The sequence below is a fragment of the Bombina bombina genome, chromosome 5 (genome assembly GCF_027579735.1).
Source record: "Bombina bombina isolate aBomBom1 chromosome 5, aBomBom1.pri, whole genome shotgun sequence".
NCBI classification, from domain to species: domain Eukaryota; kingdom Metazoa; phylum Chordata; class Amphibia; order Anura; family Bombinatoridae; genus Bombina; species Bombina bombina.
In genome coordinates, this window is record NC_069503.1 from 119,534,840 (window position 1) to 119,552,197 (window position 17,358).

General features: G+C 45.6%; 1 protein-coding gene across 1 annotated transcript in view; it reads right to left on the bottom strand.

The window, feature by feature from the left end:
• The window catches only part of LOC128661377 (gastrula zinc finger protein XlCGF26.1-like), a 98,269-nt gene that overhangs the window by 72,049 nt on the left and 8,862 nt on the right, over positions 1-17,358 (bottom strand). The window lies entirely within an intron of this gene.

Below are 17,358 nucleotides of genomic sequence, written 5' to 3' on the forward strand. Positions count from 1 at the left end.
GGCAGATTAGGGGTTAATAAGTGTAGGCAGGTGTCGGCGACGTTGAGGGGGGCAGATTAGGGGTTAATAAATATAATATAGGGGTCGGCGGTGTTAGGGGTAGCAGATTAGGGGTACATAGGGATAACGTAGGTGGCGGCGCTTTGCGGTCGGAAGATTAGGGGTTAATTATTTTAAGTAGCTGGCGGCGACGTTGTGGGGGGCAGGTTAGGGGTTAATAAATATAATACAGGGGTCGGCGGGGTTAGGGGCAGCAGATTAGGGGTACATAAGTATAACGTAGGTGGCGGTCGGCAGATTAGGGGTTAAAAATTTTAATCGAGTGGCGGCGATGTGGGGGGAGCTCGGTTTAGGGGTACATAGGTAGTTTATGGGTGTTAGTGTACTTTAGGGTACAGTAGTTAAGAGCTTTATGAACCGGCGTTAGCCAGAAAGCTCTTAACTCCTGCTATTTTCAGGCGGCTGGAATTTTGTCGTTAGAGCTCTAACGCTCACTTCAGAAACGACTCTAAATACCAGCGTTAGAAAGATCCCATTGAAAAGATAGGATAGGCAAATGGCGTAGGGGGATCTGCGGTATGGAAAAGTCGCGGCTGAAAAGTGAGCGTTAGACCCTTTAATCACTGACTCCAAATACCAGCGGGCGGCCAAAACCAGCGTTAGGAGCCTCTAACGCTGGTTTTGACGGCTACCGCCGAACTCCAAATCTAGGCCTATGTAAGGCTAAGGCAGCTCAGGGAAATGAAACCCAAAATTAAAGGTTCATGATTTAGATAAACAGTTTTAAACAACTTTCCATTTTACTTTTATTATCAAAAGTGCTTCATTCTCTTGGTATCAATTGTTTAAGGAGGAGCAATGCACTGCTCGGAGCTAGTTGAATATATTGGAGGAGCTAATGACAAGAGGAATATATATGCAGCCACCAATCAGCAGCTAGCACCCAGTAGTTTATTGCTGCGCCTGCTTAGTTATGCTTTTCAAAAAAAAAAAAGCATACCAAGAAACAAAGTAAATCAGATAATAGAAATAAATTGAAAAGTTGTTAAAAATTGCATGCTCTGTCTGACTCATGAAAGCTTAATTTTGACTTTACTGTCCCTTTAAAGGGATAGAAAGGTCAAAATTGAAATGTGCATTTACATTTTAAATAGAAGCAATTTTGCAATATACTTCTATTAGCAAAAACCCAATGTTGTAATCTCTCGTGTTTGCTAACCTTTTTACCACGAAATTGCATGGGGGACCCAAGAAAATGTTTGCCCAGGGTCCAATCAATATTAAAGATGGCCCTGCCCACGTGAGTCAGACGGTGACCAGTCAGTGGAGGAGAGGCGCGCCGTGAGGAGGAGCGGAGATAGTATTGTGGCCCTGCCCGCGTGAGTCAGACGGTGACCAGTCAGTGGAGGAGAGGCGCGCCGTGAGGAGGAGCGGAGATAGTATTGTGGCCCTGCCCACGTGAGTCAGACGGTGACCAGTCAGTGGAGGAGAGGCGCGCCGTGAGGAGGAGCGGAGATAGTATTGTGGCCCTGCCCGCGTGAGTCAGACGGTGACCAGTCAGTGGAGGAGAGGCGCGCCGTGAGGAGGAGCGGAGATAGTATTGTGGCCCTGCCCGCGTGAGTCAGACGGTGACCAGTCAGTGGAGGAGAGGCGCGCCGTGAGGAGGAGCGGAGATAGTATTGTGGAGCTGCAGACCAGCAGAGAGTGGGAGTGTGGGACCAACCTATTAAATACTATTAAAAACAGGGGCACTTTCATTCATGAAAGTTTACATTGAAGCCATTCTTTTAAAATACTTACCTTTTATTCCTAGCAAACGTGGAACACCGGGCAGTGATTCCTCCACCCCCAGGACGTCTCTTCTTACTTCAGAAATGACGAATCCGGCTGTAACACAACAGACTAAAACCTGGATACAAAATTAAAGCAGATTTTGTGCCATCTTCCTGTTGAGATGAGACTTTACTGAAACATCTTCCATAAAGTGAAGTCACCGGATGAGATGAAATTCCTCCTGAACTACACATTTATACAACTGCTTACTGTTACAGGGGTATATGGTCAGCCATGTACTAATTACAGGGGTGTTATAAGGAGTATGACATAGTGGGCTTTACAATAGTTTTACAATCAAGGGGTTCATTTTCTTGACTGAAATTTTTCATGTAACCCATTTATTGCTGAGCCTTTTCATGTGTTAAAGATTTTTTTTTTTAATTGTTTATTTTTTTTTGCACAATTTCAGTTTTTTTGTGACATTCTCACACAAGTCTTACTTTGTTTTTTTTTCTGTGAGTTCTTTTTAACAAGTTAAGATTAAAAGAAAAAGTTTTTAGAGAAATAACTCATTTGCAAAGTCATCATATCAAATGCAATAAAAATGTAATTTTAATGTAATTTTATATAGTGTACATAAAAAAAAAATTAGCATTATTTCCTGAATAATTTAATTTAAAACGCCACCCAAGACACCAAAATGTAGGATTGTATAATAGTACTGTTGTTCAATACAAATGACTTATTGGACCGTCCTCATGATAGAAGAAGCGACTTTCGTTGACAAGTTTCTTTGGATGAAAACACCTCTTTTTGTAGAGAAGTGCATCTGTGGGTTCTGTTAGCAATGGAATGATAAATATGGCAATCGCCAGTGGCATTTGGGTGTTTTTGGAGCCAGGTGTCTTCTTATGAAAGATCCAGATCTTAGTGTTTTTTTACTTTCACAAGAAGAAATCCGGCTCTGAAAATAGTTAACAAAACGTACAAATGTGCATCCCTAAAGGTTTGTATCTTGTGATATTTCCCAGGTGTTAGTTTTGTAAAATAATAACAATAAAAAAATTATATACCAATTAAAAAAATAAATAAAATAAATGTCACTTTATACCATTATCCAACTTATGCAGAAAATAAGTCATAAAATAAAAAACATTAAAAATATTAAATGACCCAAAATTCTGATTTTACAGAGTGAAGAGTTAAAGGGATGCTCTGCTCAAAATTTGCCAACTGTGCATATGAAAAAGTGTCTTCAACAAAAAACACTAAAAAAAAAAATTATGAAAGTGATAGTAGACTATGTTGATTGCATTTACCTCTATATGCTGTATATAAGTTTAGCACATATATTTTGTTTTAATAAGAGCCCCAGAAAAGTCTGCACTGCCCTGTCTATTGTTCTGAACAGAATCCCAATCCCACAGGGGGCAGATGCCTGAGCAAATTTATATATTTATATTTAATAAAACTATATACTTATATATTTAATAAAACTAATAAAAAAAATATTAAAATACAGCATTGTTTTTTTTTTTTTACTTTACATAAATAAGAATTGAGTTTTAATCACTAAGGGCCTGACTATGAAACACTCACCGGCACGGAGTGGAATTACGCATTTTGAGCATAACATTTTAAGATCAGTGTCTGCATAGTGAGATAAACCTCTCTCAGGGTACATTTTGCTTTTTCCTAAATTCTTTTCAGGACCTCACAGTACTGATGAGACTTATTATTTAATCTTGCCAAACCAGAGAGCATTAGATGTTCTGGTGATCTGGCCCTTTAAACTAAGAACTAAATGGTACAAATGTTTGCACAAAGATGGCAATGTTAAAGGGACCTTAAACCCAAACTTGTTCTTTCAGGATTCAGATAGAGAATACACTTTTAAACAACTGTCCATTTTACTTGATATCATTTGCTTTGTTCTTTTGCTATGCTTTGTTGAAATACATACCTAGTTGGGATTAGGAGCTGAGAGCTAGTCCCCGATTGGTGGCTACACATATATGCCTCTTGTCATTGGCTTATCAATGTGTTAAGCTAGCTCCCAGTAGTGTATTTCTTCTCCTTCAATAAAGGATATGAAAATAGAAGTAAATTGAAAAGTTTAAAAGTGTATGCTCTATCTGAATTCTGAAAGACATAATTTGGGTTTCATGTCCCTTTAAGATTGGAAGTGTTCCGTTATTTTTATTATCTAATTTGCTTCATTACTTTGGTATCCTTTGTTGAAGAGCATACCTAGGTAGGTTCAGGAGCAGCTAGTTGCTGATTGAAGGCTACATATACAGTGAGGGGGAAAATTATTTGATCCCCTGCTGATTTTGTATGTTTGCCCACTGACAAAGAAATGATCAGTCTATAATTTTAATGGTTTATTTGAACAGTGAGAGACAGAATAGCAACAAAAAATCCAGAAAAATGCATTTAAAAAAAGTTATAAATTGATTTGCATTTTAATGAGTGAAATAAGTATTTGATTCCCTATCAATCAGCAAGATGTCTGGCTCCCAGGTGTCTTTTATACAGGTAACGAGCTGGGATTAGGAGCAGTCTCTTAAAGGGAGTGCTCCTAATCTCAGCTTGTTACCTGTATAAAAGACACCTGTCCACAGAAGCAATCAATCAGATTCCAAACTCTCCACTATGGCCAAGACCAAAGAGCTGTCCAAGGATGTCAGGGACAGGATTGTAGACCTACACAAGGCTGGAATGGGCTACAAGACCATCGCTAAGAAGCTTGGTGAGAAGGTGACAACAGTTGGTGCGATTATTCGCAAATGGAAGAAACACAAAATAACTGTCAATCTCCCTCGGTCTGGGGTTCCATGCAAGATCTCACCTTGTGGAGTTTTAATGATCATGAGAATGGTGAGGAATCAGCCCAGAACTGCACGGGAGGATCTTGTCAATGATCTCAAGGTAGCTGGGACCATAGTCACCAAGAAAACAATTGGTAACACAATACGCTGTGAAAGACTGAAATCCTGCAGTGCCCACAAGGTCCCCCTGCTCAAGAAAGCACAGGTACAGGCCCGTCTGAAGTTTGCCAATGAAAACTGAATGATTTAGAGGAGAACTGGGTAAAAGTGTTGTGGTCAGATGAGACCAAAATCGAGCTCTTTGGCAGCAACTCAACTCGCCGTGTTTGGAGGAGGAGGAATGCTGCCTATGACCCCAAGAACACCATCCCCACCGTCAAACATGGAGGTGGAAACATTATGCTTTTGGTGTGTTTTTCTGCTAAGAGGACAGGACAACTTCACTGCATCAAAGGGACGATGGACGGGGCCATGTACTGTCAAATCTTAGGTGAGAACCTCCTTACCTCAGCCAGGGCATTGAAAATGGGTTGTGGATGGGTATTCCAGCAAGACAATGACCCAAGGCAAGAAAGGAGTGGCTCAAGAAGAAGCACATTAAGGTCCTGGAGTGGCCTAACCAGTCTCCAAACCTTAATCTCAAAGAAAATCTGGGGAGGGAGCCGAAGGTTCGAGTTGCCAAATGCTTGGAGAGGATCTGCAAAGAGGTGTGGGACAAAATCCCTCCTGAGATGTGTGCAAACCTGGTGGCCAACTACAAAAAAAGTCTGACCTCTGTGATTGCCAATAAGGGTTTTGCCACCAAGTACTAAGTCATGTTTTGCAAAGGGGTCAAATATTTATTTCACTCATTAAAATGCAAATCAATGTATAACTTTTTTTAAATGCGTTTTTCTCAATTTTGTTGTTGTTGTTATTCTGTCCCTCACTGTTCAAATAAACCTACCATTAAAATTATAGCCTGATCATTTCTTTGTCAGTGGGCAAACGTACAAAATCAGCAGGGGATCAAATATTTCCATCACTGTATGTTACAGAAGCATTAATTATTTTGTTGTGAAGAGCTTATTTCCCAGCAGCAATGCCTGAACCAGCAAGCCAGCGCCTAAGAAGGGCTCCAAGAAAACCGTAACAAGTATCATTTCATAAAGAGTTAACTCTTTTTTTTCAGCTTTTAGAAACTATTGTCTAATCACCTCTGGAGCCAGACTGCTAATTGATAAGATGAACTTGTAAACTTGTTATCTTAAGTACTGTAATCCTATTGTGGCCTGTCAAAGGACAGTGCTCTCTATCTAAATGTGTGATGGGGGATTTTGTGCTTCCCCCCCTCTCCCCTGGGAGTGCCCTGTGTGCATGTAACCTTAATAAAAAGCAGGCTGGGCATCCCAGTCCTGAGTTCTTGTTTGACCCTCAATCGCAGCGTTGACTCGTTCTTGTGGGCAGAAGGGTATCCTAGCTGTACTGCAGCTAAGGGAGATTATTCTATATTTGCGAGACTCATATAGAATACTATGGAAAGCAGCTTCTCCCCTCTTTAGCAATAGGGATCCAGGCTACTAAGCGGTCCATCTCTCAGCGAGACTAAGGGTAACCGTAACATTTGGCGGCAGCGGCGGGATTTTCCTGGATTTCCTAGGAGAGGTACAGAACGGATGGAGAGCGCTTACGAAAAATTGAAGCGTACAACCCTAAAGGATTTACTTGAAAGCAGAGGGGGGTACGCCAGCAACCGGCCGAGGAGAGAGCTGATCGCAGAATTGACCGAACTGGATCAGAGCTTCATAATGGCGGAAACACCGACCACGATTAGTGACGAAAAAACCAGGATTGTTCGGGAAAGGCTCTCATTATACGGGCCGAACCCCTCCATGGAATTGGTACAGCAGTTGATGGCGGAGGCGGACGAGGATATACGAGAGACTCGAGCCCATGAACTCAACCTAGCGAACGCACACCGCAATGCTGAAGCCCCGCAGGTAATCATCCCTGTCGAAAATGCTGGGAGGCCCAAGATACCCTATGCAGCATTTCGACCCTTCCTAGAGAGCGAGACAGGGATTGATGAATATTTGGCGGACTTCGAAAGGCAATGTGCCCTGCACCAGATTCCCAACAGAGAGTGGCCCACGATATTGTCTGGGAAACTATCCGGGCGAGCCCTGGAAGCCTTTCGTACTCTGGGTGCTGAGGAAGTGACACAGTATGAGCTAGTTAAGGAGACACTGTTGCGACGGTACGCTGTAACTCCGGACACGTATCGCCGACAGTTTCGGGGCACGGAAAAGAAGCCTAACGATACCCATATGGAATGGGCGCACCGAATGCGGAGAGCGGCAAATCACTGGCTGAGCGGAAGTAAAGCGGTGACTGGGGAGGAAATTTTACAATTGTTTCTCTTAGAACATTTTTATAATGGCATGGAACAGCAAGGGAAGGAATGGCTGCGAGACAGGCGGCCTTCTACCTTAGAAGAAGCAGCCAAATTGGCCGATGAACATTATGACTCCCGTCTTCACGAACCCATGAACTACCGAGCTCCAGCACGGGTCGAACCCAGAGAGGTTTACCGTGCACCCCCTCGTGCTGAATTCCGAGCCCCGGTGCCCACAGGGCCCGTCCGACACTCAGGACCACCCAATAACAGCTCTGAGCGTCCCAGACCGACTTGCCACCGATGCAAGCAACGAGGGCATTTCATGGCTAGCTGCCCCCTTAATACGCACCAGACACCCAGGAATTACAATTACCCCTCTGGGTCCTATCGTCCGGCCCGGGCCCTCTGTGTTAACCAAGAGGCCCCTATGGAGGGATATGTGGGGCCGCTTCACGAGGCAGACCCTGTATATGCTGCCTCAGATAACCGCCAGCACCATCGGCAGAGGGTATGGCTCGAGGGGCGATCTACCGAGGGATTGCGAGACACAGGGGCTACTATCACGCTGGTACAGAGTCATTTGGTGCCAGAGCACAAGCGATCCGGACAGACTGTGGCCGTTAGAGTGGCGGGGGGGGATGTGTACAAAATTCCAACAGCTAAAGTGCATCTTGATTGGGGAGCGGGAAAGGGGGCTGTGAACGTGGGCCTAATGGATAATTTACCTGCCGAAGTACTACTGGGCAACGATTTGGGCCCCATGACTTCTGCCTATGCTCCAGTATGCAACAACGAGGCGGACCCAGTGACTACACGGGCCCAAGCCCGGACGGAGCGAGAGCTCTCACCAGTGCGGGAGACACAGGTAAGACCTACCCCGACCTTGCCTGACAGGTTAGGCCCCATACCCTGGGACACCCCAGATGCTTTCGAGGCAGAGTCTAAGACTGACCCGACCTTACAAAAGTACCGGGAACGAGCAGAGACCGGAGGGGGCGGGGCAGATAACGAAACATTCTTATGGGAAAAAGGGAAACTATACCGCTGGACAGAGAAAAGGGGACAGCGTAGGCGACAGCTGGTAGTGCCCCACAAATACCGTCAAGAAATCCTCAAAATAGGCCACGACATCCCCTTAGCAGGCCACCTAGCCGTTACCCGTACCCTACACCGCATTACTCACACGTTCTTTTGGCCAGGGGTGCACGCTGACGTTAGAACTTACTGTAACACCTGCGATGTGTGTCAACGAGTAGGAAGGCGAGGCGATCACCCTAAAGCCCAGCTAGTAAATATGCCCATTGTAGAGGAACCCTTCAGCCGGGTTGCTATTGACCTAGTGGGACCACTGGCTACCCCTAGTCCCTCCGGTAAGCGATACATTCTTACCGTAGTGGACTACGCTACCAGGTACCCAGAGGCTGTCGCCCTATCCAACATACAAGCGGATACGGTAGCGAATGCACTAGTACAGGTGTTCTCCCGGGTAGGATTTCCAAAAGAAATCCTATCCGACCGAGGCACCCAATTTACGGCTGAATTGACCCAACAACTCTGGCAGGTTTGCAAAATTAAGTCCCTCCTGAGCTCCCCATACCACCCCCAGACGAATGGGCTGTGTGAGAGGTTCAATGGGACCCTCAAGCAAATGCTCAAGACGTTCACTCAGGAATACCGAGACTGGGAACGCTTCCTGCCGCACCTCCTATTTGCTTATCGGGAGGTGCCCCAGGAAACGACAGGGTTCTCTCCCTTCGAGTTGCTCTACGGAAGAAAGGTACGGGGACCCCTAAACCTGATCCGGGAGCACTGGGAGGGAGAGATGGAGGCTGACGGTGTCCCAATTGTGCCATACGTGCTGGAACTCAGGGACCGAATGGAGCAATTAGCCAAATCCGTGCGGGCTAATCTCCAGTTGGCCCAGAGAAGACAGAAAGTATGGTACGATCGGGGGGCCCGAAAGAGAATCTTCACCATAGGACAAAAGGTGTTAGTACTTAAGCCGGTGAAGACAGACAAATTGCAGGCGTCCTGGCAGGGTCCCTACCAGATCGTAGAGAAAAGGGGAGACACCACTTATGTGATAGCTAGCTGCCACGACAACAATCTTAGAAAGACATTCCATGTAAACATGCTCAAGGAATATTTTGAGCGACCAGAGAACGTGACGGCCGTATGTTGTTCCCCTCAGGAAGACCCCGACAGTTTACCCATTCCAGACCTATTAGAAAAGAGCCTCCCCACAGGTATAGTGGCGCAGGTTCAGATAGGGGACCGACTTAGCCCCACTGAAAGGGAGCAGCTCAACCAACTCCTCCAGTCCAAACACCTCACCTTCTCCCCGAAGCCAGGGTACACTACTTTAACCACCCACCAGGTAGATACTCCGGGACAAGCTCCCTTGCGCCAGGCTCCGTACCGAATCCCTGAAGCAGTTAGGACAGGAATGAAGAAGGAGATCGATGAGATGCTCCAGCTCAGGGTAATTGAGCCCTCCGATAGTCCCTGGGCCTCCCCAGTTGTCTTGGTGCCCAAGAAAGATGGGACCACCCGGTTCTGCGTAGACTATCGGAGGCTCAATGAAAATACCGTGACGGACGCTTACCCTATGCCCAGGGTAGACGAGCTACTCGATCGTATAGCCAGGGGAAATTACCTGACCACTATTGACCTCTGCAAAGGTTACTGGCAGATTCCCCTGGCCCCGGAGGCTATCCCCAAGTCGGCATTCGTCACCCCCATTCGGCTTATATCAGTTTCGGGTAATGCCGTTTGGGATGAAGAATGCCCCAGCTACATTCCAGCGCTTGGTGGATAGGCTCCTGGATGGCTTCCAGAGTTTTGCTTGCGCCTACCTGGACGACATAGCGATCCACAGTGAGTCCTGGGAGGACCACTTAGCTCATGTGGGAATGGTTCTGGATCAGATCCGGGCTGCTGGCCTGACTCTGAAGCCAGAGAAATGCCACTTTGGGATGGCCGAGGTACAGTACCTGGGTCACCGGGTGGGGTGTGGAAAGCAGCGACCAGAGCCGGCCAAAATAGAAGCTGTCGCCAATTGGCCCACCCCCATCACTAAGACTCAGGTCCTAGCCTTCCTGGGCACGGCAGGGTACTATAGACGGTTCGTACCAGACTACAGCACACTTGCCAAACCCCTGACTGACTTGACCAAGAAGAACTTACCTCGACAGGTCCTGTGGTCTCCCCACTGTGAAACGGCTTTCCAGGCTCTCAAAAATGCTCTAATTAACGCTCCTGTCTTGGCGGCCCCAGCCCTTAACAAACGTTTTATCGTCCATACAGATGCTTCCATGTTCGGGCTGGGAGCCGTCCTCAGCCAAGTAGGCGAAGATGGAGGGGAGCATCCAGTTGCCTACATCAGCCGGAAGCTCCTGCCCCGCGAAGTCAGCTATGCAGCGGTCGAAAAGGAGTGTTTGGCTTTGGTGTGGGCATTAAAGAAATTGACTCCCTATTTATATGGTCAGGAGTTCACTCTGGTCACCGACCATAACCCGTTGGTGTGGCTGAACCGGGTCTCTGGAGATAACGGCAGGCTTTTACGTTGGAGCTTATCGTTGCAACCCTTCAATTTCACCATTACTTACAGACCTGGGAAACAGAATGGCAACGCCGACGGGTTGTCCAGACAAACCGACCTCAGCCCCACATAACCAGCGGTCTGGACAGCCTTAGTCTGCCCCGAAAAGGGGTCAGACAGTGTCTGCCAGAGTGTTCCACAGAAAGGGAGCACTGTTACAGAAGCATTAATTATTTTGTTGTGAAGAGCTTATTTCCCAGCAGCAATGCCTGAACCAGCAAGCCAGCGCCTAAGAAGGGCTCCAAGAAAACCGTAACAAGTATCATTTCATAAAGAGTTAACTCTTTTTTTTCAGCTTTTAGAAACTATTGTCTAATCACCTCTGGAGCCAGACTGCTAATTGATAAGATGAACTTGTAAACTTGTTATCTTAAGTACTGTAATCCTATTGTGGCCTGTCAAAGGACAGTGCTCTCTATCTAAATGTGTGATGGGGGATTTTGTGCTTCCCCCCCTCTCCCCTGGGAGTGCCCTGTGTGCATGTAACCTTAATAAAAAGCAGGCTGGGCATCCCAGTCCTGAGTTCTTGTTTGACCCTCAATCGCAGCGTTGACTCGTTCTTGTGGGCAGAAGGGTATCCTAGCTGTACTGCAGCTAAGGGAGATTATTCTATATTTGCGAGACTCATATAGAATACTATGGAAAGCAGCTTCTCCCCTCTTTAGCAATAGGGATCCAGGCTACTAAGCGGTCCATCTCTCAGCGAGACTAAGGGTAACCGTAACACTGTATATGCCTCTTGTATCTGGATCACCAGATGTGTCCAGCTAGCTCCCAGTAGTGCATTGCTGTTTAAAATTGCATGTTTTATCTGAATCATAAAAGAAAGATTTTGGGTATCATGTCCCTTTAAACAGGGTATTTAACACAAATGATGTTCCTGTTCTGAGATTTATGCTTGGGAGGCATGTCATTCTCCTCCAATAAAGTAGTGAGAGATCTGCTTTATCGGCCAGTGAGCAATCAGTCCTTAGGGACCATCTGTACATATACACAGACAACAGTTTGCTTTAAAATCAAAATAACCAGTTATAATGTAAACATTTTTTATTCTTAATTTTAAAAAAAATGCTTTAATATTCATGATAAAATGTTTGAGATAGATAATGCCTTTATTACCCATTCCCCAGTTTTGCACAGAATGAAACACGGTGATAATTAATATATTTTTACCTCTGTGATAATCTTGTATCTTAGCTTCTTCTGACAACCCCCCTTATCACATGACTTTTCAATTTTTTTATCTATTGATTTGCGATTAAGCCAATTAGTGCTGTATCATGCACAACTCCACGGGAGTGAGCACAATGTTATCTATATGACCCACATGAACTAGCAGTCTTCTGTTGTGAAAAGCTAATAAAAAAAGCATGTGATAAGAGGCTGTCTGTAGTGGCTTAGAAACAGACAGAAATGTAGAGGTTTAAATGCTATAAAGTATATTAATATAACAATGTTGATTGTGCAAAGCTGGGGAATGGGTGGTAAAGGCGTTATCTATCTTTTCAAACAATAACAATTTTGTTGTAGACTGTCCCTTTAAATTAGTATTCTCTTCTTGATATTTCCATTTATTTATACAATCTTAATTCCATTTTACAATCCAACTGGCAGTTAAATAATCTTTATAAATCATTTTCATGTGTGACTCCTTAAAATAGGTCTCCAACGTGTATTGATACACTCTTAAGACTTTTCTTATTAACTTCACCACATATATTTTTCTTTATATATTTTCCTTTAAATCAGAACCTCAGGAGCGTGCAGTCCGCCCATTCAAAGACAGAGAGGATTGAAAATCTCCTAAAACTTTATTTTAAAAATAAAATTCACAAGAACAATGGTTCAATTATAACAGTCAATAATTACCATAATTCTGTAGATCAATTCTACATCCTTATATTAAAAAAACAAAATAGAAAAACATATCCAATTTACCAAAAGATCATTACAATGTTAATATGTACATTGCCCCTCTTCCTGTCTTTGTTGTTCTGTGTTTTTAAATGTATATAAGATTATTCACTTTTCCATACATACCTCAAGTTTGTTTATATCCATCAACACATCTTTTTTTAAGTATTTATCTGCTGTCATGTATCCCTTTTTAATAGATTTATTGATGACTTTCTTTTTTTTATCCAAAATTTAAATTGCATCTGTTTAGCTAGTAATATACTAAAACAATTATATATCTCTTTAAAGGGACAATTTACCCATTTTTTTTCTGCCCTCTAATTTGTTCTCAATGATCTATTTTACCTGCTGGAGTGTATTACATTGTTTTCAAGTAGCTCCTTTACTGTTATTTCAGCATTTGAAGTAGCTGATTTAGCCAGTGGTATCCCCACCTATACTAGAAGTTTTTGGTCTTAAAAGGGACATAAACCCAAAATGTTACTTTCGTGATTCAGATGGAGAATACAATTAAAAAACAAAGTTTTCAGTTTACTTCTCAAATTGACTGTTCTCATATTCATCTTTGTTGAAGATATATCTAGATAGGTAGCGTGCACATTTCTGGGGCACTATATGACAGGTGTGCTGCCATCTAGTGCTCTTGCTAATGTATAAAAACTGCTGCAGACACGTGCACACTCATTAACTTACCTTCTTGCTTTTCAACGAAGGATAAAAAGAAAACAGACATTTTGATAATAGAAGTACATTCAAAAGTTGTTTAAAACTGAGTTTTATCTCCCTTTAAGTCCAGGCAACTGACAGGCTGTAAACACAGCCAGCAGAGGAAAATACACTCCCAGTGGGGTGTAGAAGAGATAACTAATACAATTATCATTTTCCATTGTTCTCTCCAAGTATTGTGCTTTGGTTTACAAACAGACGTAAGATAAGTATCAAGTGTGTGTACACAAAGTGATAACATAATGAGATCTGATATTACCTGCAAGCTCAACCCATATTGTTATAGGCTACGTAAAACAGTGAGAGAAGCACAATAAACGACTTAGCAAATTTATTAAAGTGCAATAAAACTTAAGCACTTACGTTAAAATGAAGACAATTCAGCATCCATATGAGATGAATGTCCCTGATGCGATATGTAGCAGCGTCTGACATCACGACCAGCAGATCGCTGAAGCGCCCCCCAGCAAGCGGGTAATCGTCAGTGCAAACAGTTTACAGAACACATCCGATAGATCCCTAGGCGCAGAGTAAGATCTTGGATGTCGAACTGCTAGTGGGACTCAACAATCGGCTACATATCACATCACTGACATTCATCTCATATGGATGCTGAATTGTCTTCATTTTAATGTAAGCGCTTATTTATGTTTTATTGAATAAATTTGCTAAGCCGTTATTTGTGCTTCTCTTACTGTTTTTCATAGCTCTCTGTGTCCTTTGGTTTGTGGAAATACCACTAAAAGAGAGCAGCATTGGCTTGTATTAGAGCAATCTGACCTGGATACTGATATACAGACTTTCCTCTACTATTCCTTATTTGGACTCTTACAGTGTCTTATTAGACTGTGTATGGCTCTCTGAAGGTAATCATCATCATCATTCATTCTCATTCTCTCTCTCTCTCATTCTCATTCTCTCTCTCTCTCTCATTCTCATATTCTCTCTCTCTCATTCTCTCTCTCTCATTCTCTCTCTCTCTCATTCTCTCTCTCTTATCTCTCTCTCTCTCTCTCTCTCATTCTCTCTCTCTTATCTCTCTCTCTCTCTCATTCTCATATTCTCTCTCTCTCATTCTCTCTCTCTCATTCTCTCTCTCTCTCATTCTCTCTCTCTTATCTCTCTCTCTCTCTCTCTCTCTCTCATTCTCTCTCTCTTATCTCTCTCTCTCTCTCATTCTCTCTCTTCTCTCTCTCTCTCTCTCTCTCTCTCTCTCTCTCTCTCTCTCTCTCTCTCTCTCTCTCTCTCTCTCTCTCTATATATATATATATATATATATATATCTCCACCTCTCCCTCCCCATCTCTCTCTCTCTCCCCATCTCTCTCTCTCTCCCCCCATCTCTCTCTCCCCATCTCTCTCTCTCTCCCCCCATCTCTCTCTCTCCCCATCTCTCTCTCCCCATCTCTCTCTCCCCATCTCTCTCTCCCCCCATCTCTCTCTCTCTCTCTCCCCCAATCTCTCTCTCTCCCCATCTCTCTCTCTCCCCCCATCTCTCTCTCTCTACCCCCCCATCTCTCTCTCTCTCCCCCCATCTCTCTCTCTCTCTCTCTCCCCCCATCTCTCTCTCTCTCTCCCCCCCATCTCTCTCTCTCTCCCCCCCATCTCTCTCTCTCTCCCCATCTCTCTCTCTCCCCCCCCATCTCTCTCTCTCTCTCCCCCCATCTCTCTCTCTCTCTCTCCCCCCATCTCTCTCTCCCCCCATCTCTCTCTCTCTCTCTCCCCCCCATCTCTCTCTCCCCCCCCCATCTCTCTCTCTCTCTCTCTCTCTCCCCATCTCTCTCTCTCTCCCCCATCTCTCTCTCTCCCTCTCTCCCCCATCTCTCTCTCTCCCCCCCATCTCTCTCCCTCTCTCCCCCATCTCTCTCTCTCCCCCCCATCTCTCTCCCCATCTCTCTCTCCCCCCCATCTCTCTCTCCCTCCCATCTCTCTCTCTCTCTCCCCCATCTCTCTCTCTCCCTCTCCCTCCCCCCCATCTCTCTCTCTCCCCCCCCCCATCTCTCTCTCTCCCCCCATCTCTCTCTCTCTCTCTCTCTCCCCCCCATCTCTCTCTCTCTCTCTCCCCCCCATCTCTCTCTCTCTCCCCCCCATCTCTCTCTTCCCCCCCATCTCTCTCTCTCTCTTCCCCCCATCTCTCTCTCTCCCCCCCATCTCTCTCTCTCCCCCCCATCTCTCTCTCTCCCCCCCATCTCTCTCTCTCCCCCCCCATCTCTCTCCCCCCCATCTCTCTCTCCCCCCCATCTCTCTCCCCCATCTCTCTCTCCCTCCCCCATCTCTCTCTCTCCCCCCATCTCTCTCTCTCCCCCCCATCTCTCTCTCCCCCCATCTCTCTCTCCCCCCCATCTCTCTCCCCCCCCATCTCTCTCTCCCCCCCATCTCTCTCTCCCCCATCTCTCTCTCTCTCCCTCTCTCTCTCTCCCCATCTCTCTCTCTCCCCCCATCTCTCTCTCCCCCCCCATCTCTCTCCCCCCCATCTCTCTCTCTCTCTCTCCCCCCATCTCTCTCTCTCTCCCCCCCATCTCTCTCTCTCCCCCCCATCTCTCTCTCTCCCCCCCATCTCTCTCTCTCCCCCCCCATCTCTCTCTCTCCCCCCCATCTCTCTCTCTCCCCCCCATCTCTCTCTCTCCCCCCCATCTCTCTCTCTCTCTCCCCCCCCATCTCTCTCTCCCCCCATCTCTCTCTCTATCTCCCCCATCTCTCTCTCCCTCTCTCTCTCCCCCATCTCTCTCTCCCCCCATCTCTCTCTCCCCCCCCATCTCTCTCTCTCTCCCCCCATCTCTCTCTCTCTCCCCCCCATCTCTCTCTCTCTCTCTCCCCCCCATCTCTCTCTCTCCCTCTCTCCCCCCATCTCTCTCTCTCCCCCCATCTCTCTCTCCCCCCATCTCTCTATCTCTCCCCCTCCCCATCTCTCTCTCCCCCCATCTCTCTCTCTCCCCATCTCTCTCTCTCTCCCCCCCATCTCTCTCTCTCCCCCCCATCTCTCTCTCTCCCCCCCCCATCTCTCTCTCTCCCCCCATCTCTCTCTCTCTCTCCCCCCCATCTCTCTCTCTCTCCCCCTCCCCATCTCTCTCTCTCTCCCCCTCCCCATCTCTCTCTCTCTCCCCCCGATCTCTCTCTCTCTCCCCCCCATCTCTCTCTCTCCCCCCCCCCATCTCTCTCTCTCTTTCTCCCCCCATCTCTCTCTCTCTCTCCCCCCCATCTCTCTCCCCCTCTCCCCCCCCATCTCTCTCCCCCCCATCTCTCTCTCTCTTTCTCCCCCCATCTCTCTCTCTCTCCCCCCCCCATCTCTCTCCCCCTCTCCCCCCCCCCATCTCTCTCCCCCCATCTCTCTCTCTCCCCCCCCCATCTCTCTCTCTCCCCCCCATCTCTCTCTCTCTCTCGCCCCCAGTCTCTATCTCGCTCTCCTCTCTCTTGCCCCCCCAATCTCTCTCTCCCCCATCATCTCTCTCTCTCTCTCCCCATCTCTCTCTCTCCCCCATCTCTCTCTCTCCCCATCTCTCTCTCTCCCCATCTCTCTCTCTCCCCCATCTCTCTCTCTCCCCCATCTCTCTCTCTCCCCCCATCTCTCTCTCTCCCCCCCATCTCTCTCTCTCTCTCTTTCCCCCCATCTCTCTCTCTCTCCCCCCCCATCTCTCTCTCTCTATATCTATATATATATATATATATATATATATATACACACACACACAGTATATTGTGGCTCTATAATGTTATTTCACTGTATACATTCACTTATTGATCATGACTAATAAAGCTTTGTATTAATTATTTAGTTTATCTCATATTTTTGGTTATGTCTTAAGCCTATTGCCCAAATCACTTATTTGTTTATTTTATCTCGTTTTACAATACTTAGAGATATCTGCTATTGAATTAGAGCTGATTTACTTTCTTTTGTTTCATTGTTATAGGCTTTGGTTTCAAGGCACAAAACCAGCAATTTCATATACACAAACCCGAAAATGCAATTTCTCATACATTCTATACTCTGCCGCGGATATAACAATTCATTGAAAATACATTAAGGAAAAAAAACATTTTACATTATACTGTCCCTTTAAATGTGAACTTGCCATTTTAAAAGAGGAAATAAAGGGGATTTCTCTCAGAAATGAGGAAATCTCTTCACA